Source organism: Neofelis nebulosa, chromosome 8 (assembly GCF_028018385.1).
Source record: "Neofelis nebulosa isolate mNeoNeb1 chromosome 8, mNeoNeb1.pri, whole genome shotgun sequence".
Classification (NCBI taxonomy): Eukaryota; Metazoa; Chordata; class Mammalia; order Carnivora; family Felidae; genus Neofelis; species Neofelis nebulosa.
The window spans coordinates 117,215,499-117,240,141 of NC_080789.1; the positions used below are offsets into that span (position 1 = coordinate 117,215,499).

Sequence of the window (24,643 nt, forward strand, 5' to 3'; positions counted from 1 at the left end):
GGGAAGGAAGAGAGGTACTATGAAAGGTGTGAGGAAACTTTTGGGACCAATGGATATATTCATTATTTTTAATTAGGGTAATTTCACAGGTAGTACATTTGTCAAAGCAGATTACATTACACTTTAAATATTAATTTAATATTTTTACCTCAATAAAGCTGTAAAAAGTGAGACAAATTCTGAAAGAATAAAAAACCACACACACTCATAAAGACTGTGTCAGGCATCTGTCTTCAACACAACACAACACAAAACAACCCAATCCTAGTATACAGAGTATTTTGTGATTGGTGGGATTTTGACCTTCATTTCTGTCCTCAGAGCTCTCTGGCACCCCACACATATCTCTGGAACACTGGTCAGATACATTGTATTTATCTGCCCTTAAGTTTGTCTGCCCCTGTATCCCAATCTCTGTAGGATAAATGCAGAAAAGGTTTGGCCACAGTGGGCGCCTCTCCCCCACGGCAAAGCCTGGTAGCTCAATAATTTGTGGAAAGGTAGGAGAAACAGTGAAAACTTATTTGACTGGACAACGGAAGACCCCTTGGTAGTCTCTGGAAGTGCTATCCTGGGTAGTGGGTGTTTTAGACTTACGGACAGGTTCTTCAGGAAGAAGCAAAATTAACCTTGGAGCTTTCCACATGGAGATCTTCAGGTGGTAGAAATACGCAAGGTATCCAGCAGACAGCCATTCCTGCCGTGAGGTAGAAATACCAACTGTAACGAAAACGTGGGACCAGCTTCTCTCAAGAAATAGACAATAAAAATCAAGCCCTCCTTTTTGGGCACATTTTATATAACCCATCATGAGTTAGAGAATATTCTTTAGAACTTTCACATAGCTGAGATGAACAAAATGTTTTTATAAAGTAGACTTCTTTCATCCTCATAGTCCCTAAAGATCAGTTCCTCTTCATAACTTGTGTCTTTTTCACCAGTAGCTTTAATATTCCTAAAAAAAAAAAAAAAAAAAAGAAAGAAAATACTATGGGGGCTCAGCCCTTGTAAGGCTGGCAGGAGACATTCTTATATGCAAAATATTACTTAGTTGAGATTTTATTCTGTTAAACTCTTTACCTCACGTACCTAAATTTGAACTCACCTTCCTACCAAAATCCCTCTGCTTTCTGTATTCTCAGCCATAGTTAATGGCTCCACAGTCCCTCCAATATGTCCAGTTAGACTCTCCCAGTCTACACTAACCCCTCCTTACTCTTCACTGTCCTAGGCAGAATTAAGAGATGACCCCCAGAACCTCCACCCTTTGGTGTACAAACACCTTCCCTCAGTTTTTCAATCAAACACTAATGTAGGTGCTGCTCTAAAAGCATGTGGTGTTTGTAACCAAGATTCCAAATCAGTTGTTTTTTTTTAACTTTTTTTTTTAATGATTATTTATTTTTGAGACAGAGAGAGACAGAGCATGAACGGGGGAGGGGCAGAGAGAGAGGGAGACACAGAATCGGAAGCAGGCTCCAGGCTCTGAGCCGTCAGCCCAGAGCCCGACGCGGGGCTCGAATTCACGGACCGCGAGATCGTGACCTGAGCTGAAGTTGGACGCTTAACCGACCAAGCCACCCAGGCACCCCCAAAATCAGTTGATTTTAAGTAGATTATTCTGGCCTAATCAGGCATGGCCTTAAAAGGGACTAAACTTTTCCTGAAAAAAAGAAAAGAAAGAAAAAAATGAAGGAAAGAAAGAAAAAGATTTGAAGTGTGAGAAGGATCTGACACTAAGGAGATTCTCTGTTTCTGGCTCTGAAGACGGAGGGGACCACACGTCAATGAACACAGGTGACTTCTAGGAGCTGAAAGTAGCCCCTGGCTGACAGAAGAAAGCTAGGATTGCAATGGCAGTCCTACAATCGTGAGGGACTGAATTTTTTCAACAACCACATGAACTTGTAAATGGACCCTGAAGAAATGAGCAGTAAGCACCGCTGTTACCTTGACTTTGGCCTTATGGGACCCTGAGCAGAGAACTCAGCCACACCACGCCTGGGCTTCTGACCTACAGAAATGTGAGCTAAAAATAATCATTGTTCAAAACTGCTAACTCTGTGGCAGAGTGTTATGCGGAAATAGAAAACTAGGATGTTCACCCCCTACATACATTCTGCCACTGAATCCTATCAAATCTCTTAGCTTCATTCTAACATCTCTCTCCCTTTTTATTTTATCACAGTAACAACACTCAATATAAGGTCTATCTTCTTAACAGACCTGTAGGTGTACAATATAGTAGCATCCTCTATAGACACAATATTGTACAACAGATATCTAAACTTATTTACCGTATAAAACTGGAGTTTTCAAATTTTAACTCTAGTGTAATTAACCTACAGTGTTAGTTTCAGGAGTATGATATAGTGATTCAGCACTTCTATACATTACTCTGTGCTCACCACATAAGTGTACTCTTAATCCCCTTCACCTATTTCTCCCACCAATCCCCCACCCCCACATTTCCTCGTATAACCATCTCTTTGTTTTCTATAGTTCAGAGTCTTTTTGTTTGTTTTGTTTCTTAAATTACACATGTAAGTGAAATCATATGGTATTTGTCTTTCTCTGTCTTATTTCACTTAGCATTATACTCTCTAGAACCATCCACGTTGATGCAACTAGGAAGATGTCATTCTTTTTTCATAACTGAGTAATATTCCATTGTATACTACATTTTCCTTATCTATTCATCTGTCAATGGACACAGGCTGCTTCCATAATTTAGCTATTGTAAATAATGCTGCAATAAACACAGGGGTGCATGTGTCTTTTCAAATTAGTGTTTTCCTATTCTTTGGATAAATACCCAGTAGTGGAATTACTGGATCATATGGTAATTCTATTTTTACTTTTTTGAGGAACCTCTATACAGTTTTCCAGAGTGGTTGCACTAGTTTAAATTCCCACCAATAGTGCAAGAGCGTTCCTTTTTCTCTACATCCTCACCAGCATTTGTTTCTTGTGTTTGATTTCGGCCATTCTGACAGGTGTGAGGTGATAACTCATTGTGGTTTTGATTTTTCATTTCCCTGATGTTGAGAGATGTTGAGCATCTTTTCATGTGTCTGTTGACCATCTGGATGTCTTTTTTGGAGAAATGTCTGTTCATGTCCTCTGCCCATTTTTTAGTTGGGTTATTTGGGGTTTTTTGGTGTTAAGTTGTATAAATTACGTATTTTGGACACTAACTCCTTACTGAATATGTCATTTGCAAATATCTTCTCCTATTTAGTAGGCTTTTTGTTTTGCTGATTGTTTCCTTCACTGTGCAGGAGCTTTTTATTTTGATGTAGTCCCAATAGTTTACTTTTGCTTTTGTTTTCCTTGCCTTAGGAGATATCCAGAAAAATGTTGCTACAGATGATATCAGAAATTATTGCCTGTGCTCTCTTCTAGGATTTTGAGGGTTATAGGTCACACATTTAAGACTTTAATCCATTTTGAATTTATTTATGGTGTAAGAAAGTGGTCCAGTTTCATTCTTCTGCAGGTTGCTGTCCAGTTTTCCCAACACCATTTGTTGAAGAGACTGTCTTTCCCATTGCAGATTCTTTCCTACTTTGTCAAAGGTTAATTGACCATATAATCATGCGTTTATCTGGGATCTCTATACTGTTCTATTGATGTTTATGTCGATTTTCTTATGCCACTACCATAGTGGTTTTTACTGTTTGTTTTTGTGTGTGGGTGGTGGTGGTTTCTTTTAATAACCGGAATGTGCTGTTCTTTGATATGCTTGTTGAAGATGTTCTGAGCCCAGCACACTCTTTTTGTCCATTATATATTCCAGAGAATTGGCATCACCATTTGAGTTGCTTCCTTCTGTTATAATTATACCCACTGTTATGCACAAAGTTCAGTACAGGGTCTATAATTTGAGGGGGGACAGTCTCAGTTTGAGTCCCTGTTGATCTGAGGTGAAGGTGTGTTGACTTGTCATGAGCAGGCAGCAGTGCACACTGACTTGAGCAGGAGGGCAGCTGGACTGTGGTTTTGGGAAGGCCAATGGCACCATGTGTGATGGGGAAGTGGCTAGTTTTGCTCCTGGTTTAGTGGTCAGGAATTCCTCTAACTTTTGTTTGTCTGGGAAACTCTGTCTCTCCTATTCTGAATGATGGCCTTGATGGATAGGGTATTCTTACCTGCAGATTTTTTCCTTTCAGTACTTTGTATATATCCTGCCCCACTCCCTTCTGGCCTGTAAAGTTTCTGCTGAAAAATCCACTGATAGATTTATGGCATTTCCCTGGTATGTAACTGCTTTCCTTTTCTCTTGCTGCTTTTAAAATTCTCTCTTTATCACTAGTTTTTGCTATTTCATTTACTGTGTGTCTTGGTGTGGATCTCTCTGGGTTGATTTTGTTGGGGGTTTTCTGTGTTTCCTAGATCTGGATTTCTGTTTCCTTCTCCAGATTCAGAAAATGTTCAGCTATTATTTCTTCAAATAAATTTTATGCTCCCTTTTCTCTCATTTCTCATTCTGGGATTCCTATAATGTGACTATTGTTATGCTTGATGGTGTTTATTCTCATTTTGCATATTTTTCCCTCTCACCTGCTCAGCTTGATTATTTTCCATTACTCTGTCCTCCAGGTCACTGATCCATTCTTTGGCTTTCTCTTGTATACTATTTATTTCAGGTAGTCTATTTTCTTAATGTTTACTTTTGAGGCAGAAAGAGAGAGTGTGCAAGGGGCGGGGGAGGGGGAGAGACAGAGGGAGACAGAGGATCCAAAGCTGGCTCCGTGCTGACAGCAGAGAGCCAATATGGGGCTTGAACCCATGAACCATCGAGATCATGACCTAAGCCAAAGCCAGAAGCTTAACCAACTGAGTCACCAAGGCACCCCTAAGGTAGTCTATATTTAATTTCATTTATTGAGTTTATCATCTCAGATTGGTTCTTTTTTATGTCTTCTCTTTTTTGAGGGTCTCTTCTGAGGTCCTTCATTCTTTTCAAGTCTAGTGAGTATCTTTATGGCCATTACTTTAAACTCTTTTCCAGACATATTACTTCCCTCCATTTTGCTTTGGTCTCTTGCTATGATTTTGTTCTATTCTTTCATGTGGGACATATTCTTCTGTCTCCTCATTTTATCTATTGCTATGTCTGTTTCTACGTGTTAGGAAAGTTAGCTACATCTCCTGTTCGTGAAAGTAGCGGCTTTGTGAAGAATAGGTCCTGTAGTTCCCCACAGTGCAATGTCTCCTTTTCACTAGAAAATGGCACTTCAGGGTACCTCCTATGTGTGTTACTATTGTGGGCTGAGCTGTGTTTACCTTCAGTCCAGTCATGTGTAATGGTTCTCTTTGTCTGCTGTGGGCTGGGTCTGGTCCCTGTGTTAGTGGGCCATTCTGGGGCTACCTTGGGCTTTAGTTGGGTCAGACCACGTATTTGCCACAGATGAAGTAGTGCCAAACTACAGGGCACTTTCCCTATGCTGTCCCCTGAGACGGGTGGTGGGCAGGGCCTGCAGTCAGACCAGCTGTCTGCCCCAGTCCACTGTTGGGGCCACAGTCAGTCTGGTGTATGTGGTTATCTCCCCCTCTCCCTGGGGCAGGACTCACTTTGGAGTGGTGCTGGCCCTTGTATGGGCTACTTGCACAGTGCCAGGCTTCTGGTACTGCTTTGATGGGATCTGGCCAAGAGCGTTTTGGAAGGGGTGGAGCCACAACATGCATAGGGGCTAGAGAGGCAGGGTTAGCAACGTTTGTGGGCTGGTAGTCCCCTGTGGGAGGGGCCCTGCAGCACCAGGACTGAAGCAGTTCAGTCTGGAGGGGTGGATCCACAATAGCGCAATGTGGGAGCTGGGGTGAGGGGCTGGCAGGCTACAGTGCAAGCAAGTTAGGTGGCAAGTCTTGACACTGGTTCCCAGAAGTAGCTGGGTATCTAGGCTGGGGGGTAGAGGAGGAAAGTGGCATTTGCCAGCTCCTTTGTTCCTGGAGGAGTCCCCCACCAATCTCTGTCCCTTCTGGACACACTCTGAGATGAGTAAACCACTCTCTCCTCTAGCCCTAAGCATTTTTCAAACTACTGGTTCTACCCTCTCTCTCCTGTCTCTTTAAGGGCAAGGACCCAGTTTCTTCTTACCCTCCCAGCTCCCTGAAAACTGAGCTGATGATTTTTAAAATTCCAGGTTTTAAGTTCTACTGGTTGTAAGAACTCACAAGATTCAGCCCCTCTGGTTTTCAAAGCCAAATGTTATTGGGATTTCTCTTCCCCGCATGGTCTCCCCTGATGTGAGAGTAATGTTTCTCCCCTCTCTATGCCCATGGCTCCCTCCTTCCCATGGAATGCCCCACAAGTCCATTTAGTGCTCAACTGCATCTCCACCATTCCTACCCTCTTCCATGTGGCTTCTTGTCTGTGTTGAGCTGTGGAGAGTTTGTTCTGCAAGTCTCCAGGTCATCTTCCAGGTTATTTTCACCAATGTGGGTATTATCTAGGTGTACCCATGAGACAAAGTGAGCCCGGGGTCCTCCTACTCCACCATCTTTGCAATAGTCTCTGTGCCAATACCATACTGTTTTGGTTACTACAGCTTTGTAGTATATTTTGAAATCTGGGATTGTGATACCTTCAGTGCTGTTCTTTTTCAAGATTGCTTTGGCTATTCAGGGTCTTTTGTGGTTCTAAACAAATTTTAGGATTATTTGTTCCAGTTCTGCGAAAAATGCTGTTGGTATTTTGATAGGGATTGCATTAAATCTGTAGATTGCTTTGGGTAGTATGGACATCTAAGAAATATTTGTTCTTCAAATATTGAGCATGGGATATCTTTCCATTTGTTCATATCATCTTCAATTTCTTTCATCAGTGTCTTACAGTTTTCAGAGTATAGGTCTTTCACCTCCTTGGTTAAGTTTATTCCTAGGTATTTTTATTGTTTTTGGTGCAATTATAAATGGGATTGTTTTCTTAATTTCTCTTTCTGCTACTTTATTATTAGTGTATAGAAATGAAATGGATTTCTATATACTGATCTTTTATTTTGTGATCTTACTTAATTCATTTATCAGTTCTAGAAGTTTTCAGTGGAGTGTTTAGGGTTTTCTATATATAGTATCATATCATCTGCAAACAGCAAAAGTTTTACTTCTTCCTTACCAGTTTAGATGCCTTTTCTTTCTTTTTCTTGTCTGATTGCTGTGGCTAGGACTTAATTTTCTTATCTGATTGCTAGGGCTATGTTGAATAAAAGTGGTGAGAGTGGACATCCTTATCGTGTTCCTGATCTTAAGGAAAAAGCTCTCAGCTTTTCACCATTAAATATGATGTCATCTGTGGGTTTTTCATATATGGACTTTATTGTGTTGAGGTATGTTGCCTCTAAGCCTACTTTGTTGAGTATTTTTTTCATGAGTGAATTTTGTACTTTGCCAAGTGCTTTTTCTGCATCTATTGAAGTGATCATATGGTTTTTATCCTTTCTCTTGTTGATGTAATATATCACATTGGTTGATGTGCAAATATTGAATCACCCTTGTATCCCAGAAATAAATCCCACTTGATTGTGGTGAATGATTTTTTTTACTGTATTGTTTGATTTGGTTTGCTAGTATTTTGTTGAGGATTCTTGCACCTATGTTCATCAGAGATACAGGCCTGTAGCTCTTTTTTTGTAGTGTCTTTATCTGGTATCGGTATAAGGGTGATTCTAGCCTCCAGGAATGAATTTGGAAGTTCTCCTTCCTCTTCTACTTTTTGGAATAAAAACAGAAATTTTATACCCACTAATTAGCAACTCCCCATTTTCATTTCTCCCAGTCACCATTCTATTCTTTGCCTCAATGAGTTTGACTATTTTAGATGCTTCAAAGAAGTGGAATTGTACAGTATTTATCCTTCTATGACTGGTTTATTTCACCTAGCAGAATGTCCTCAGAGTTTGTCCATGTTGTCACATATTCCAGGATTTCCTTCTTTTTTAAGGCTGAATAATATTCCATTATAAGCATGTACCACATTTAAAAAAAATTTTTTTAATGTTTATTTATTTTTGAAGGAGAGAGAGACAGAGCGTGAGCAGGAGACAGAGAAGGGCAGAGAGGGAGACACAGTATCTGAAGCAGACTCCAGGCTCCAAGCTGTCAGCACAGAGCCCAATGCGGGACTTGAACTCACAAACTGTGAGATCATGACATGAGATTGTAAGGGTTAAATTTTAGTGTAGAGTTAATGGCGTAGCTTGAAAAATAACAGCTTTGTTCTGACACTGAAGGTCAAGAGATAACAGCCTTGCTTTACTCTTGTAAATTACGCTTCATACTCTTGTAAATCAGGCTTTACCAACTAAGGAAACAGAAGTTCAAAGAAAAGAGCATGAGAGGCAAGGTCAAGGAGATCCACTGGTTGCAACTTAGTGGCAGAAAGTCTAAAATAATCACCTCATCCAGCAACTGTTTCTAACTCATCTGGGAATTGTTCTCTGTTCTGTTCCCAGGTGATGATAAAATGATGTGATCGGCCATAAAAACTCTGTACCCTGGCTGCTCGGGGCTGCACTCTTATCAAGAGTGTTGGTCCCGATCAGTTGGCCTTGCCTCTCATTGTAATAAACTTTGTTGTGACTGTCACTGGTGCCCGTAGCATTCTGTTTCAGGAGTTGTGTAGGCAACAAGCTGAAGTCAGACACTTAACTGACTGAACCACCCAGCGCCCCAGTATGTACCACATTTTAAAAAATTCTTTCTTCCATTGATGGAAATTTAGGTTGTTTCCACATCTTGGCTACTGTAAATAATGCTTCAATTAGCATGGGTGTGGAGTCATCTCTTCAAGATTCTGATTCCAGTTCCTTTGGGTAAATATCCAGAAGTAGAATTGCTAAGTCCTATGGTAGTTCCATTTTTAATTTTATGAGGAACCTCTAAATTCCAACTGCACCATTTTGCTTCCTCACCAACAATGATGTGCAAGGGTTCCAATTTCTCCACATTCTCCACATCCACACTTGTTTCTTTTGGTTTGGTTTTGTAATAGCCATACTAACATGTGAGGTGGTATCACATTGTGGTTTTGATTTGCATTTCCCTGATGGCAAATGACATTAAGCATCTTTTCATACACCTGTTGGTCATTTGCATGACCTTGTAAAAATTCCTATTCAAGTCCTTAGCCCATTTTTTAAATCAGGTTGTTTTTAGCTATTGAGTTGTAGGAACTTTTTTATATATTTTAGAAATCAATACCTTAACAGATAAACGTTATACAAGTATTTTCTCCCATTCCATAGACTGCCTTTTCACTCCATTAACTGTGTCTTTTGCTGTGCTTCTGATGTCATATCCAAGAAATCACTGCCAAGACCAATGTTATGAAGATTTTCCTCTATGCTGTATTCTAGGAGTTTTATATTTTTAGGTCTTTTCATATATGGCCTTTATATATACCAACAAACTGGATAACATAGAAAAAATGGATAAGTTCCTAGAAAGACACAACCTATAAAGACTGACTCATGAAGACATATAAAATCTGAACAGACTTATATAACTAGCAAGGAGATTGAATTAGTAAACAAAACCTCCCAACAAAGAAAAGCCCAGGACCAGATGGTTTCACTGGCCAATTCTACCAAACATTTAAAGAGGAACTAATGCTCCCTCTAACAAAAAATAAAAATAAAATAAAATAAAGAATAATTAATGCCAATACTTCTCAAACTATTCCAAAAACTGAATCAGAGGGAACATTGCCAAATTTATTTTATGAGGCCAGCATTAACCTGATACCAAAGACAGATAAGGACACTATAAGAAAATTATAGACCAATATCCCTAATGAACACAGATGCAAAAAATCCTGAACAAACCAAATTTAACAGCATAGTAAGAGGAATTATATACCATGAGCAAATGGGATTTATCCCAGCTTACAACAATGGCTCAGCATATGAAAATCAATGAATGTAACACAACCACACTAACAGAATGAAGGGAAAAAAAATCACACCATCATCCCAACAGATGCAAAAAAGCATTTGATTAAATCCAACACCCTCTCATGATAAAAATTCTTAACAAACTAGGAAAACAGAGAAGAACATTGCCATTGTTCAGAAGCTCATGACCTTCTTCCTCCACTATCATAATGGCCTTAATGGTCTCTTTTCCATGAGCAGCTTGAGCATCTTCCTTCTCTGTTCATCTTTAATGCCATCACTATTAATTTTATCTTCTACCTCCTCACTCCTCTCTTACCATTTGTGCCCTACCTCTGCACCTTTGTCTGCTTATATCATGAACAATTTCCCTTTTCTGAAGCAGAGAAAAGCTCACAAGGATAGCAAAAAATAAGGATAGGGAGTATCCATAGTATGCATATTTCATTTATGGAAGAAACATTTGAGTGCCTACTCTATATCCAGCCTATGCTCAGGAGGAGGATTAGTGAACTGAACAGGACACATTCCCTGACTTCAAGGTCCTCACACTGTACAGGAAAGAAGAGGCTCACAAATTGTGAACTCTGAGACCAAAGATAAGAGCAATAATAGAGATATACATGTGGAAGCCCAAGAGGGGATCTAACCTGTTGCAAAGAAGGAGACCAGATATCAAAGAGCAGAGGACTTGGAGGGTAGAACACTAAAAACTACTGCAAAAGAGGAAATTTGAAGTGAGTCTCAGTGGTTAAATAGGAGAAAACCAGGCAAAGGGGGTAGAGAGTGATGGAAGGAAGCTGAGTGTTTCAGTAGAGACAAGAGAAAATCAAACAAGAGATGCACACAGTATGGGATAATACAGGCATTTAGGATTACCAAAGCATGGAGCTAAAGTCAAAGAGGAGGCAGTATAGTTTTGCTTGGCCATGTTTCCATATTAGGCCTTCTGGAGGCCTAAAAGAAGCTTTAATTTGAAGAGGAAAAGAAAGACCTAATACATGGGGAAGTGACAAACATCTTAAATATGGTTTAAATACAGAGAGGTGATAGAGATGGAGAGAACTCTTTGGTAGGCAAGATCCGCAGGATGTGTGATTGACTAGAAGTTAGAGGTCAACCAGGGGGAAGAGATGAGTTCTGCTTTTGTTTTTTTATATATATTATTCCTATATAACTTTTTTTAATTTTATTTTTTATTTTTTTAAATTTACATCCAAATTAGTTAGCATATAGTGCAACAATGATTTCAGGAGTAGATTCCTTAGTGTTCCTTACCCATTTAGCCTATCCCCCCTCCCAAACCCCCTCCAGTAACCCTCAGTTTGTTCTCCGTATTTATGAGTCTCCTCTGTTTTGTCCCCCTCCTTGTTTTTATATTATTTTTATTTCCCTTCCTTTATGTTCATCTGTTTTGTCTCTTAAAGTCCTTATATGAGAGAAGTCATATGATTTTTGTCTTTCTCTGACTAATTTCACTTAGCATAATACCCTCCAGTTCCATCCACGTAGTTGCAAATGGCAAGATTTCATTCTTTTTGATTGCCGAGTAATACTCCATTGTATATATATACCACATCTTCTTTATCCATTCATCCCTTGATGGACATTTGGGCTCTTTCCATACTCTGGCTATTGTTGATAGTGCTGCTATAAACATGGGGGTGCATGTGAAACAGCACACCTGTATCCCTTGGATAAATGCCCAGTAGTGCAATTTCTGGGTCATAGGGTAGTTCTATTTTTAGTTTTTTGAGGAACCTCTATGCTATTTTCCAGAGTGGCTGCACCAGCTTGCATTTCCACCAACAATGCAAAAAAGACCCTCTTTCTCCACATCCTTGCCAACATCTGTTGTTGCCTGAGTTGTTAATGTTAGCCATTCTGACAGGTGTCAGGTGGTATCTCAATGTGGTTTTGATTTGTTTTCCCTGATGATGAGTGATGTGGAGCATTTTTTCATGTGTCGGTTGGCCATCTGGATAGACATCCACTTTGGAGAAGTGTCTATTCATGTTTTTTGCCCATTTATTCATTGGATTATTTGTTTTTTTGGGTGTTGAGTTTGAGAAGTTCTTTATAGATTTTGGATACTAACCCTTTATCTGATATGTCATTTGCAAATTTCTTCTCCTATTCTGTTGGTTGCCTTTTAGTTTTGCTGATTGTTTCCTTCACTGTGCAGAATATTTTTATTTTGATGATGTCCCAGTAGTTCATTTTTGCTTTTGTTTCCCTTGCCTCTGGAAATGTGTTGAGTAAGAAGTTGCTGCGGCCAAGATAAAAGAGGTTTTTGCCTGCTTTCTCCTCGAGGATTTTGATGGCTTCCTGTCTTACATTGGGGTCTTTCATCCATTTTGAGTTTATTTTTGTGTATGGTGTAAGAAAGTGGTCAAGGTTCATTCTTCTGCATGTATTGTCCCAGCACTACTTGCTGAAGAGACTGTCTTTATTCCATTGGATATTCTTTCCTGCTTTGTCAAAGATGAGTTGCCCATACGTTTGTGGGTCCATTTCTGGGTTCTCTATTCTGTTCCATTGATCTGAGTGTCTGTTCTTGTGCCAGTACCATACTGTCTTGATGATTACACCTTTGTAGTATAGCTTGAAGTCTAGGAGTGTGATGCCTCCTGCTTTGGTTTACTTTTTCAAGGTTGCTTTGGCTATTCGGGGTCTTTTCTGGTTCCATACAAATTTTAGGATTATTTGTTCTAGCTCTGTGAAGAATGCTGGTGTTATTTTGATAGGGATTGCATTGAATATGTAGGTAGCTTTGGGTAGTATCAACATTTTAACAATATTTGTTCTTCCTATCCAGGAGCACGGAATCTTTTTCCATTTTTTTTGTGTCTTCTTCAATTTCTTTCATAAGCTTTTCTATAGTTTTCAAAAGAGATTTTTCACCTCTTTGGTTAAATTTATTCCTAGGTATTTTATGGTTTTTTGTGCAACTGTAAATGGGATTGATTCCTTGATTTCTCTTTCTGTTGCTTCATTGTTGGTGTACAGGAATGCAACCGGTTTCTGTGCATTGATTTTATATCCTGCAACTTTGCTGAATTCATGAATCCATTCTAGCAGTTTTTTGGTTGAATCTTTTGGGTTTTCCATATAGAGTATCGTGTCATCTGCAAAGAGTGAAAGTTTGACTTCCTCCTGGCCGATTTGGATGCCTTTTATTTCTTTGTGTTGTCTGATTGCAGAGGCTAAGACTTCCAATACTATGCTGAATAATGGTGGTGAGAGTGGACATCCCTGTCTTGTTCCTGACCTTAGGGGGAAAGCTCTCTGTTTTTCCCCCATTGAGGAGGATATTAGCATTGGATTGTTCATATATGGCTTTTATGATCTTGAGGTATGCTCCTTCTATCCCTATTTTCTTGAGGATGTTTATCAAGAAAGGATGCTGTATTTTGTCAAATGCTTTCTCTGCATCTATTGAGAAGATCATATGGTTCTTGTCTTTTATTTTATTGATGTGATGAATCACGTTAATTGTTTTGTGGATATTGAACCAGCCCTGCATCCCATATCCCAGGTATAAATCCCACTTGGTCGTGGTGAATAATTTTTTTAGTGTATTGTTGGATCCGGTTGGCTAATACCTTGTTGAGGATTTTTGCATCCATGTTCATCAGGGAAAGTGGTCTATAGTTCTCCATTTTAGTGGGGTCTCTGTCTGGTTTTGGAATCAAGGTAAGGCTGGCTTCATAGAAAGAGTTTGCAAGTTTTCTTTCCATTTCTATTTTTTGGAACACCTTCAAGAGAATAGGTGTTAACTCTTCCTTAAATGTTTGGCAGAATTCCCCTGGAAAGCCACCTGGCCCTGGACTCTTGTTTTTTGGCAGATTTTTGATTACTAATTTGATTTCCTTACTGGTTATGGGTCTGTTCAAATTTTCTATTTCTTCCTGTTTCAGTGTTGGTAGTGTATATGTTTCTAGGAATTCATCCATTTCTTCCAGATTGCCCATTTTATTGGCATATAATTGCTCATAATATTCTCTTATTATTGTTTTTATTTCTGCTGTGTTGGTTGTGATCTCTCCGCTTTCATTCTTGATTTTATTTATTTGGGTCCTTTCCTTTTTCTTTTTGATCAAGCTAGCTAGTGGTTTATCAATTTTGTTAATTCTTTCAAAGCACCAGCTTCTGGTTTCATTGATCTGTTCTGGTTTGTTTGTTTGTTTGTTTGTTTGTTTTTGGTTTTGATAGCATTAATTTCTGCTCTAATCTTTATTATTTCCTGTCTTCTGCTGGTTTTGGGTTTTATTTGCTGTTCTTTTTCCTGCTTTTTAAAGTGTAAGGTTAGGTTGTATATCTGAGATCTTTCTTCCTTCTTTAGGAAGGCCTGGATTGCTATATACTTTCTTCTTATGACCGCCTTTGCTGTGTCTCAGAGGTTTTGGGTTGTAGTGTTATCATTTTCATTGGCTTCCGTATACCTTTTAATTTCCTCTTTAACTTCTTGGTTAGCCCATTCATTCTTTAGTAGGATGTTCTTCAGTCTCCAAGTGTTTGCTACCTTTCCAAATTTTTTCTTGTGGTTGATTTCGAGTTTCATAGCATTGTGGTCTGAAAATATGCATGGTATGATCTCGATCTTTTTGTACTTGCTGAGGGCTGATTTGTGTCCCAGTATGTGGTCTATTCTGGAGAACGTTCCATGTGCACTGGAGAAGAATGTATATTCTGCTGCTTTAGGATGAAATGTTCTGAATATATCTGTTAAGTCCATCTGGTCAAGTGTGTCATTCAAAACCATTGTTCCTTGTTGATTTTTTTGATTAGATGATCTGTCCATTGCTGTAAGTGGGGTGTTGGAGTCTCCTGCTCTTATGGTATTACTATTGATGAGTTGCTTTATGTTTGTGATTGATTTATATATTTGGGTTCTACCACATTTGGCACAAAAATGTTTATAATTGCTAGGTCTTCTTGGTGGATAGACCCCTCAATTATGATATAATGCCCTTCTGCATCTCTTGATACAGTCTTTATTTTAAAGTCTAGATTGTCTGATATAAGTATGGCTACGCTGGCTTTCTTTTGTTGACCATTAGCATGATAGATGGTTCTCTGTCCCCTTATTTTCAATCTGATGTTGTCTTTAGGTCTGAAGTGGGTCTCTTGTAAACAGCAAATAGATGGATCTTGTTTTCTTATCCACTCTATTACCCTATGTCTTTTGATTGGAGCATTGAGTCCATTGACATTTAGAGTGAGTACTGAAAGATATGTATTTATTGCCATTATGATGCTTGTAGAGTTGGGAGTTTCTGGTGGTGTTCTATGGTCCTTTCTAATCTTTGTTGCTTTTGGTGTGTGTGTGTGTGTGTGTGTGTGTGTGTGTGTGTGTGTGTGTATAATTTTTTTTCCATCTTTTCTCCCCTCAGAGAGTCCCCTTAAAATTTCATGCAGGGCTGGTTTAGTGGTCACAAACTCATTTTTGTTTGGGAACCTTTTTATCTCTCCTCCTATTTTGAATGACAGCCTTGCTGGATAAAGAATTCTTGGCTGCATATTTTTCTGATTCAGCACATTGAATATATCCTGCCACTCCTTTCTGGCCTACCAAGTTGATGCGGATGTCTGCTGCAAACCTGATCTGTCTTCCCTTGTAGGTTAGGGGCTTTTTTTTTCCCTTGCTGCTTTCATGATTCTCTCCTTACCTGTGTATTTTGTGAATTTGACTATGATATGCCTTGTTGATGGTCGGTTTTTGTTGAATCTAATGGGGGTCTTCTGTGCTTCCTGGATTTTGATGTCTGGGTCTTTCCCCAGGTTAGGAAAGTTTCCCGCTATGATTTGCTCACATAACCCGTCTACCCCTATTTCTCTCTCTTCCTCTTCTGGGACCCCTATGATTCTGATGTTGTTCCTTTTTAATGATTCACTGATTTCTCTAAGTCTTAAATCGTGCTCTCTTGCCTTCATCTCCCTCTTTTTTTCTGCTTTGTTATTCTCTATAAGTTTGTCCTCTGTATCACTGATTCTCTGTTTTGCCTCATCCATCCTTGCCACCGCTGCATCCATCTGTGATTGCAGCTCAGTTATAACATTTTTAATTTCATTCTATTTTTTACTTCTTTCATCTCTGTAAAAAGGGATTCTAATCTATTTTTGACTGCAGCTAGTATTCTTATTATCGTGACTTGAAATTCTGGTTCAGACATCTTGCTTGCAACTGTGTTGGTTAAATTCCTGGCTGTCGTTTCTTTGTGCTCTTTCTTTTGGGGCGAACTCCTTCATTTTGTCTTTTTGAAGGGAGAAAGGGAATTAATGAGGTAGAAAAATTAAAAGAAAAAAATAAAATTAAAAAAATATTAAAATTAAAAAATTAAACATACACACATACACACACAAATTAAATAAATGATGCTAGATCCTAGGTGTGTTTTGGTCTGGGTGTTGAAAGTGGTTTGACAGATTATAGAAAAAAAGGGGGGGGGAGAAAAAAGAGGAAATCGTTTGAGAATTTGAAAAAGTGAATGCACTATAGTAGACTGAAATATGATGGAAATAAAATAGAATTTGAAAAAATTTACATAAAAGCAAAAAATATAGTAAAAAAATTAAAGAAAAATATTTTTAATAGAAATTGAAAGTAAAAATGAAGGTTTTCTCTTTCTTCATTCAAGACAAAGAAAATAAACGAAAAAGGGAAAAAAGAAAAAAAAGAAATCGTTTGAAAATTTGAAAAGGTGAATACACTGAAGTAGACTAAAATAAAATGATGGAAGTAAAATAGAATTTGAAAAAAATTACACAAAATTAAAAAATACAGTAATAAGAATTAAAAAAATATTTTTAATAAAAATTGAAAATAAAATGAATTTTTTCTCTTTCTGCTGAATTCTGTGGTTCAGGTTGTGCAGATTGTTGTGTTAATCCTCCACTTCTCTAGGTGTGTAGGATGGTTTAGTGTTGGTCTGGCTGTATTTCATGGACGTGAGACACACAAAAGACTTCCATGCTGTTTCGCCACCTTGGCTCCTCCAAGACGAGTTCTTACATGAGTGATTTGGTTGGTAGTGGTGTTGCCAATTGAAGTAGAAAATACAAAATGAAGACATGATGGGGTTGGGGGTTATTATTAGGTCAGTTGGGAACATGTTGAATGTAAGAAGACTACAGAACATCAATATGATATCCAATAGGTAGTTGGATGTATGTGTCTGAAGCCTAGGGAAAGATCTGGGATAGGTAACCAGATTCTGGAATCCATGGAACATTGGTGCTAGTTGAGACAGGAGAATGCCTAAGATCATCCATGGAGAGAAAGAGGAGAGGAACAATGTACTAAGGACAGAATCCCAGGTTACACCAACTTTTACTAGACACACAGAGGAGAAGCTGGAAGTGTGAAAAGAATTAGAAGAGAGTGATATCATAGAAGCCAAGGAAGTAGAGAATATCAGGAAGAAAAGAATGACCAATGATGTCAAATACAACAGAGAACTCAAGAAAGCTCAGGACAATGTCCACTGGACTCAGCATGGGGTGGCCATTGGTAATCCTAATGAAAACATTTTCAGGTAAGTGGTGAAGTGAGAAGTCAAATTGAAGCACACTGGGAGGTGAGGCAATGAAAACAGTAAATCTATATTACTTACTTGCAATGTTTGAATGAGAATTGTGGTCAAGAGGCTGGACCATATCACAAGAAAGCTCAGTGTCAAGAGAGAGATTTTTTAGGATGAGAGATTTAGGCATATTTATAGACTGATGGCAATAAGGATTTAGGGAAGGAGAGGCAGAGGCTCTAGAAGGGAAAAGGAGTGACCTAAGGAGCAAGGTCCTGGGAGATGTGGGAAGGTAGAGGATCAAGGACACAGGGGGTGAAGGAGCCTTCCAGAGAAGTCACCTCCTCATCTCAGAGTGGAAGAAGAGAAAGGCCATGCTGATAATAGTGTCCAAATGACCTTAATTTTCTTCATAATTCAGGAGGCAAGGTTCTCTACTAAGAGGGAGTTCTCACCAGTTTAGTGGCTTTTAAAAAAATGCTTATCTCCACTGACTGGCACAGAATATCATTTGCATATTGTATCCCTTAGAATTCTTTCAGTCTTAAGTGTCAAGGTACCTGGGCCAAACTGGCTTCAGTAAAAAGGTAATCCACTTTTGTATCTGGATAGCTCACAGCAGAACTGGCTTGAAGTCATGCTTGATGTCTGGACTCCAGCAACATTATCAGGACCTGTTTCTCTCTGCCTTGAGGCACAGGGCTTAGCCCAGCTTGCTGGGCTTTCTTCCATGTGTTGGCTTCATTCTCAGACAGGTTCTCCATTTGGGATTATAAGCCAGCTGTACAGGAAACTGACTCCAAGACAGCTGGAAGAACAGGAGTCTTCTGGGAGCTTCTGATAAATTCCTGACATTTACTCTAATTGGACAAGCATAGGTCCTGTTTTCTGCCCTTGATCTGGGGTGCCTGAGATTAGTAAAGGGAGTGGTTCCCCACGGTAGTAGCATCAGAATTACCTGGAGAGCCTTTTAGAACACATTTCTGGGCCCTGTGTCAGAATGTCTGATTCAGAAAGTCTAGGGGGAGGGTCTGGGACTTTGCATTTCTACCATGTGCCCAGGTGAGGTTGATGTTGCCAGTGCTGGGACCGCACTTTGATCTACATATAGGCAATTGGGGTACAGCTATCCAAGAAGGGGAAAGTCCTGCTACCCCCATTCTCTGTTCTCCAGAGCCTGTCTCTGATTATATATTTGGCTTGTCCTGTAAAATGAAGCTAGGGAAACATTGCTTCTTCGGCATAGAATGGAAGACCTGCTTAGACAGTTAGAAATTAGACAGTAAGAAATGCCAAAGCCTTACAAAGCAGAGTGGCAAGGACTCAAATGACATGATAATACATTTCTTCACAGTTGGAGGTTTTGAAGAATTCTTCCAGGCTGCTTGCCTGCAGCACAATGAAGGAAAGATTTTTTTTTTGGTTATACTCCTGATATGTGGGTTTTTGCTCTTTAAGTCAAGTGAAAAGTTGGTGTAGATCATGAATTCTGACACTTGTACAAATGATATCCTCTATTCTTGTCATCTGGTATACCACCCAACCATATATTTGCATCAAGTTAATTTAACAGTCTAAAATAAAATATACTGGTTGGGGAATGACTTCCAAAAGCTGATTTCTTATGTGTATTTTCAAGCCCTCTCAAACACAAACACACACACACACACACACACACACACACACACAAAACCCGCAGGTGAAATAATACAAATTTAATTCCTGATTTCTTACTCATATTTGAATAGATTTTTTGTCATCCTAATTTCTAATCTCTAATCTCCAAGTTAAGAGAAGCTAAGATCATCTCTAAGTGGGGTCATCTTTAGTGGGTGATGAATGGACTATACACCAGCCATCTAGTACAATGGTGGCTAGAGTCCCTTCTGTAGGGACAATGTCATTTTCTGACTAAGGTGTGGTTCTCCAGTCAGACACACACTATGAGCAGCAAGATCTTGGTGGGAGGAGACAGCTGGGTGCTCAGAGATAACCATTCCATGCACAAGTCCTATTAGATCTAATTTGACTATTAGATCTAGTAATAAGGACAAATCTGGGCAAAGAATCTGTGGTTTGATTTTTATTATTGTAACTGTAGAAATCCCGCACCTTGTGGACACCTGGGAGATTAATTTGCCCCACATTCTTAAATATAAAGCAAAATGCCTGGAACTTTGTAGTTCCTAGTCAGTTCTCTGACTGGCTCCTTCTGCCTTTCACCTGAGGTCCTGGCCCCTTCAGTACTCTTGCTAATTTGTTACTCACACACTGGCCAAAAATCTGTGGTTTCTTTTCCATGTTAGTCACTGCCACTGAATAGATGTTGGTAACATTTTATTTTAAAGAGCAGGGTCTGGATTCTTTCTGTTGGGCTCTTTATAATGTACCCCCAGCAGGTCCTTAGTTCCAAATAACCATCACTTCTTTCTTCTGTATCTTGCCCAATTAGGGTCTGCTAAACAGACAGTCCTATATAATATGGCACATAATACAAGCATGTAATCTATATGTGGAGAGTTGGAAAAGGTTTCTTAGAGGAAGATAAGCTAAGACAAGACCTGAAGACAATCAAGAGACTTAACCAGAGGAGAGGGATGGCTGCTTAAAGGTTCAGGAGTAAGAAGAGTGAAGAAGCATAGCATGACTAGATCATAGATTTTGAGGGTTGAGGCTCAAGTTGAAAGTGAAGACATAAGTAAGAAACATATCATGCTGGGCTTCATAAACTCTGCTAATGATTTTAATACCTTAAAATCAATGGGGGAAAATAATGCTAGCGAGAGATGGTTGTGGCCTAAGCTAGGGTGGTAGCCATGGGAATAGAGCAAAGTGGATTGATCCTAAAAGAATTCTGGAGTGAGAATCATCAGATCGTGGTGTTATTGGGTGTAGGTGGTAAGAGAGAGGGTAGCTACTAGCAAACGTGTCTGGGGGACCTGAATTCAAGTTTTAATATGTTAAGTCTGAGGCATCTGTGTAGGGACCAGGCACCAGTTGCATATATTGATCTGAAGCTCTGGAGAAAGAACCAGGCTGGAATTATCGATCTGGGAGGCATCACCTTGCAAGCGGGAATCCAAAGTATGGAGAGTGATCCAGAAAGTATGTAGAATGACAAGAAAGGTAAGCTGGGGATGGAATTTTGAGAGTTGCATTTAAGGGACAGACAGAAGAGAAGGAATCTCAAAAGAGACCCAAGGAGATAGCAGCAATAATAGGAGAATCAGGAGGGTACAATGTCATTCAAGCCTCTGAAGGGAATACTTAAAGGAAGAAGTGGCCAGCAGTACCAAATGCTGGCGAAAGGTCAAGTCAGATTAGGTTGTGAAACCGTCCATTGCATCTGGCAGCAAGAAGCTTGTTGGTGACCTTGAGTAATTTTAATGAGGTACTGGGCATGAACGTAAGGTTGCAGAGGGTTAAGAAGTGAGTACAAGGTGAGCCAGTAGAAGATGTAAGTATAAAATCTCTTAAGAATTATAAACATCTCCTAAAGTTAAGCTTTGAATTAGAGGAGAAAGAAAGGTAACTAGCAGGGAAAGCAGGGACAAAGGAAAGGTTTATCTTAAGAAAAGAAAGTAGCATTAAAAATTTTTTGTTGAAGGTATAGGAGAGAAAAGGGAGATATCCAATAGAGACTCTGATAAGATGAAAGATGATGGAATCATTCATTCTTGTAGAAGACTTCTCTGATAAGAGATAGTTGCACAAATCTATGAAGAGGGTGAGAAAGTGAACCATGTGGACACTGAGGGCAAAGTGCACAAAACAAAGAAAACATCACATGTAAAGGCCCTGAGGTAGGAGCATTTTTCATTGCTAAAAGAACAGCAAGAAGACCAGCAAGCTGAAGCACTGTGAGCAAGGAGAAGAGTGGTAGGAGCTGAGATCAGAGAGGCGGTGATAAGTATGTTTTAGAAGGCCTCTTAGACCATGGAAAAGGCTTTGGATTTGCTCTGAGTGAGATGAGAGGCCACTGGAAAGTTGCGCAGAGAAGTGCTGAGTTTGTAAAGACGTCTCTTCTATGATGATAGAATGAGGAGGGAGAGTTTCTAAATTAGAGAAACGAGGTTGCAGTTCATTCCCACTCAACTTCTGAGCTGGGAAGGGAGGTCAACTACTGAGACTTGTGAAGTATGAGAGATGGAATAGAGTGAACGGTGTCAAAATAACACTGAAGTGAAGATTTCTCAAGTGGTAGAGGTAAGGCCCTCCAAAAATCCACAATGAGACAATGGCAAACATAGAATTAACTTCTTTAGAACTTTTCATATTCTGTTAATTCAAATAAACAAAGTTTATTTTCAATAACTTGAGTGTTTATTAAAGGAAAACACCTGACTGCAGGTAAAAACAGCAAGCCTTGGGATTTACCCTATTCCTATCACCCCCACCCCAGCTCCACAGTAACTTCGGAACAATTAATAGCCGTGCAATCCCAGTGAAAACCAGCAACCCAGCAGCCACAGGAAGCGCACAGGAAGGGAGTAGAGCTCTCCTGAAGCCCAATTCTCAGATAACTGTCACTCTGACCTGCCTGAAAACTCCTGGATAAGCTCTCTTCTTGGGCCTTGTCTTTATTTAACAACTGCCCTATCACACTGAGTAGGGTATTCATAGAAAACAATTAATGGCAATTGTTTAACACAGCAACTGCCTAAAGCAACAATACCATTTGGGTCTAAGAGGCTACCAAAAAATTCAAAAGGAAAAACTGGGAAATGGGATGTTCATAGGGGACTTTGAAAAGCTCTGACATTGCTGGACTTCTAGAAAGACATGTTGACGTGCACAGTTGTGCACATACTCAGGAAAGACCTGAGGTAACCTAGCCTCTCACCTCTGTCTGACCTTGAGGCTCTACACAAGCAGGAAGCGAAGGGAAAGGCATAGTTAAAACCTGAATGCTATAGCATTGATAATTTATCCCAACACATACACCCCGTCAGAAAAGGATAGAGACTTACCAGTTCAAGATATTTAACGAAATCACTGTATAATCATTAGCTGAACATTAAGATAAAAAACAGAGATTTTATTTGCTATATGCAAGAAAAAATATTTTTACAGAAAAAAAAATTACAGAAAAAAAAAATACAGAAAAAAAAAAAATTTTTACAGAATTGGTTGAGGACAGTCACTAAATAAATAAGTAGCAACAACAATGAACAGCAACAACAATACTTGGGGAGGGGGTAGACAATCTGATTTCCAGAGTTTCTATATTTTGTTATTTTAAATGTTAAGTTTTCAACAACAAAATATTGTAATATAAAAATAAGCCCCTCCCTCCCACACACATGCAAAAAGCAAGCAGTATAAACTCTCTGACAAAGTCCATAAATTGGATTTACCAGACAAAAATTTAAACTATCATAAATATATTCAAAGAACTAAAGGAAAGTACATCTAAAGAACTAAAGTATAAGAACAATATTTCACCAAATAGAGAATACCACTAAAGAGACAGAAATTATAAAATTATAAAAAAAGAACAAAATAGAAATTTATAGAGTACCAAAAAATACAATAGGTGAAGTGAAAAATCCATGAGAAGATGTCAATAGCAGACTTGAGCTGACAGAAGGAATCAGCAAACTGGAAGGTCGGTTGAGATTGTACAATCTGAGGAACAGATAGAAAAAAGAAAAATAAACAGAGCTTTAGAGTCCTGTAAAATACCATCAGGCATTCAAACTTGTGTAGAAAGGCGGGGGGGGGCTCAGAAGGAATAGAAAAAGGGAAAGCAGTGGAAAAAAATATTCAAAAGTTCCAAATCTGATGAAGAACATCCAAGTTCAATAAACTCTAAGTGGGATTAACTCAGAGATCTACATCTAGACATATCATAGTCAAACCATAAAAAGGCAAAGAGAAGATCCTGATCATATAGAAAAGTAGGAAGATTCTGAACTCACTTCCTCCTTCCCCTCCCCCACACACCAAGGCTTCAGCTATATACGGAGCAACTCTCTCTGAGAACCTGAAGACTAGCAGCACGCTCTTCCACAGCTAAAGATAAAAAGAAAAAGACACATCGTGAAGGGTAAGAGGGGCAGAGACTGGTCTGGTTGGGATCTCATCATGGAAACCCACAAGTGGGATTTTTCAAGCCCCACAATGAACACCACCTGCCCTGGGGACCTTCACTGAGAAGACCAGCCCCAGAATGTTTGGCTTTGAAAATCAGTGGGGCTAACTCTGGGAGAGCTGGAGGACTACAGAAAACTGAGACCCCATTCTTAAAGGGCCCATGCACAAACTCACTTGCTTTGAGACACAGCACAAAGACAGCAGTTTGAAAAGTGCTTAGGCTATACATGAAGGGGATTGATTGAATAATTTTACAGCATATTCGAGAGGGGAAGAAATCTGTAGAAATCTTCACCAGGAATGGACAGACTGGCAGGTACCATTTTTCTTGACTTCATTCTGTCTCATTGGCCCAATACTGGCAGGTACTAGTTCTGATACCTTCCATCTACCTTGCTAGCACCTCTCACCCTGCCCTACAGTTCCCTTGCAGATTTGTCATGCCCCACCTGCCCACTCTTGTATGTGCCTTCCCAAAGTGGTTCCTAACATGCCGCACTCAGTAGGTGGCCTCAGCTAGGACCAGCACCTTCCCAAACTGGCTCTCATCCTGCCACACACACCAGATAGCCTCGGCTGGACATGTGCCACTCCAAAATGTCTCCTTCCCTGGAGTAGGGTTGGGGATCCAGTCCTACACACCATGTGCCTGCAACAGTCATGGTTGGAAATCATAGCCCAGCTGTCTAGGGTCCAGCCCCACATATCAGTGTGCCTGTAGCAGTAGAGGCCCATCCATAACTGGAGGGTACACATAGCCTACACACAGAGTACACCCCTGGAGGGCCTGGTTTTGCTGACTAGAGGAAACTGTGCTTCTGGGACCCACAGGATGCCTTCCACATATGGCCACTTACTTAAGACCAGGAGACATAGCTGGCCTACTTAACACATAGAAATAAATGCATAGTGTCAGCCAAATGAGGAGACAGAGGAATATCTTCCAAATGAAAGAACAAGACAAAACTTCAGAAAAAGAATTAAATGAAACAGAGATAAGCAATAGACCTGATAAAGAGTTCAAAGTAATGGTCATAAAGATGCTCACCAAACTCAGGAGAAGAATAAACATAGTGAGAACTTTAATAAAGAGATAATATAAAAAGTACCAATCAGAACAAAAGAATA

The 24,643-nt window shown here is 39.5% G+C and overlaps 1 long non-coding RNA gene across 6 annotated transcripts in view; it reads right to left on the reverse strand.

The window, feature by feature from the left end:
• LOC131483461 (uncharacterized) overlaps nt 1-24,643 on the reverse strand; it is a 124,492-nt gene that overhangs the window by 57,382 nt on the left and 42,467 nt on the right. For all 6 annotated transcript variants that reach the window (XR_009247695.1, XR_009247694.1, XR_009247697.1 and 3 more), the window contains one exon: nt 598-697. This is a non-coding gene — a long non-coding RNA (uncharacterized LOC131483461). The remainder of the gene's footprint in view (nt 1-597; nt 698-24,643) is intronic.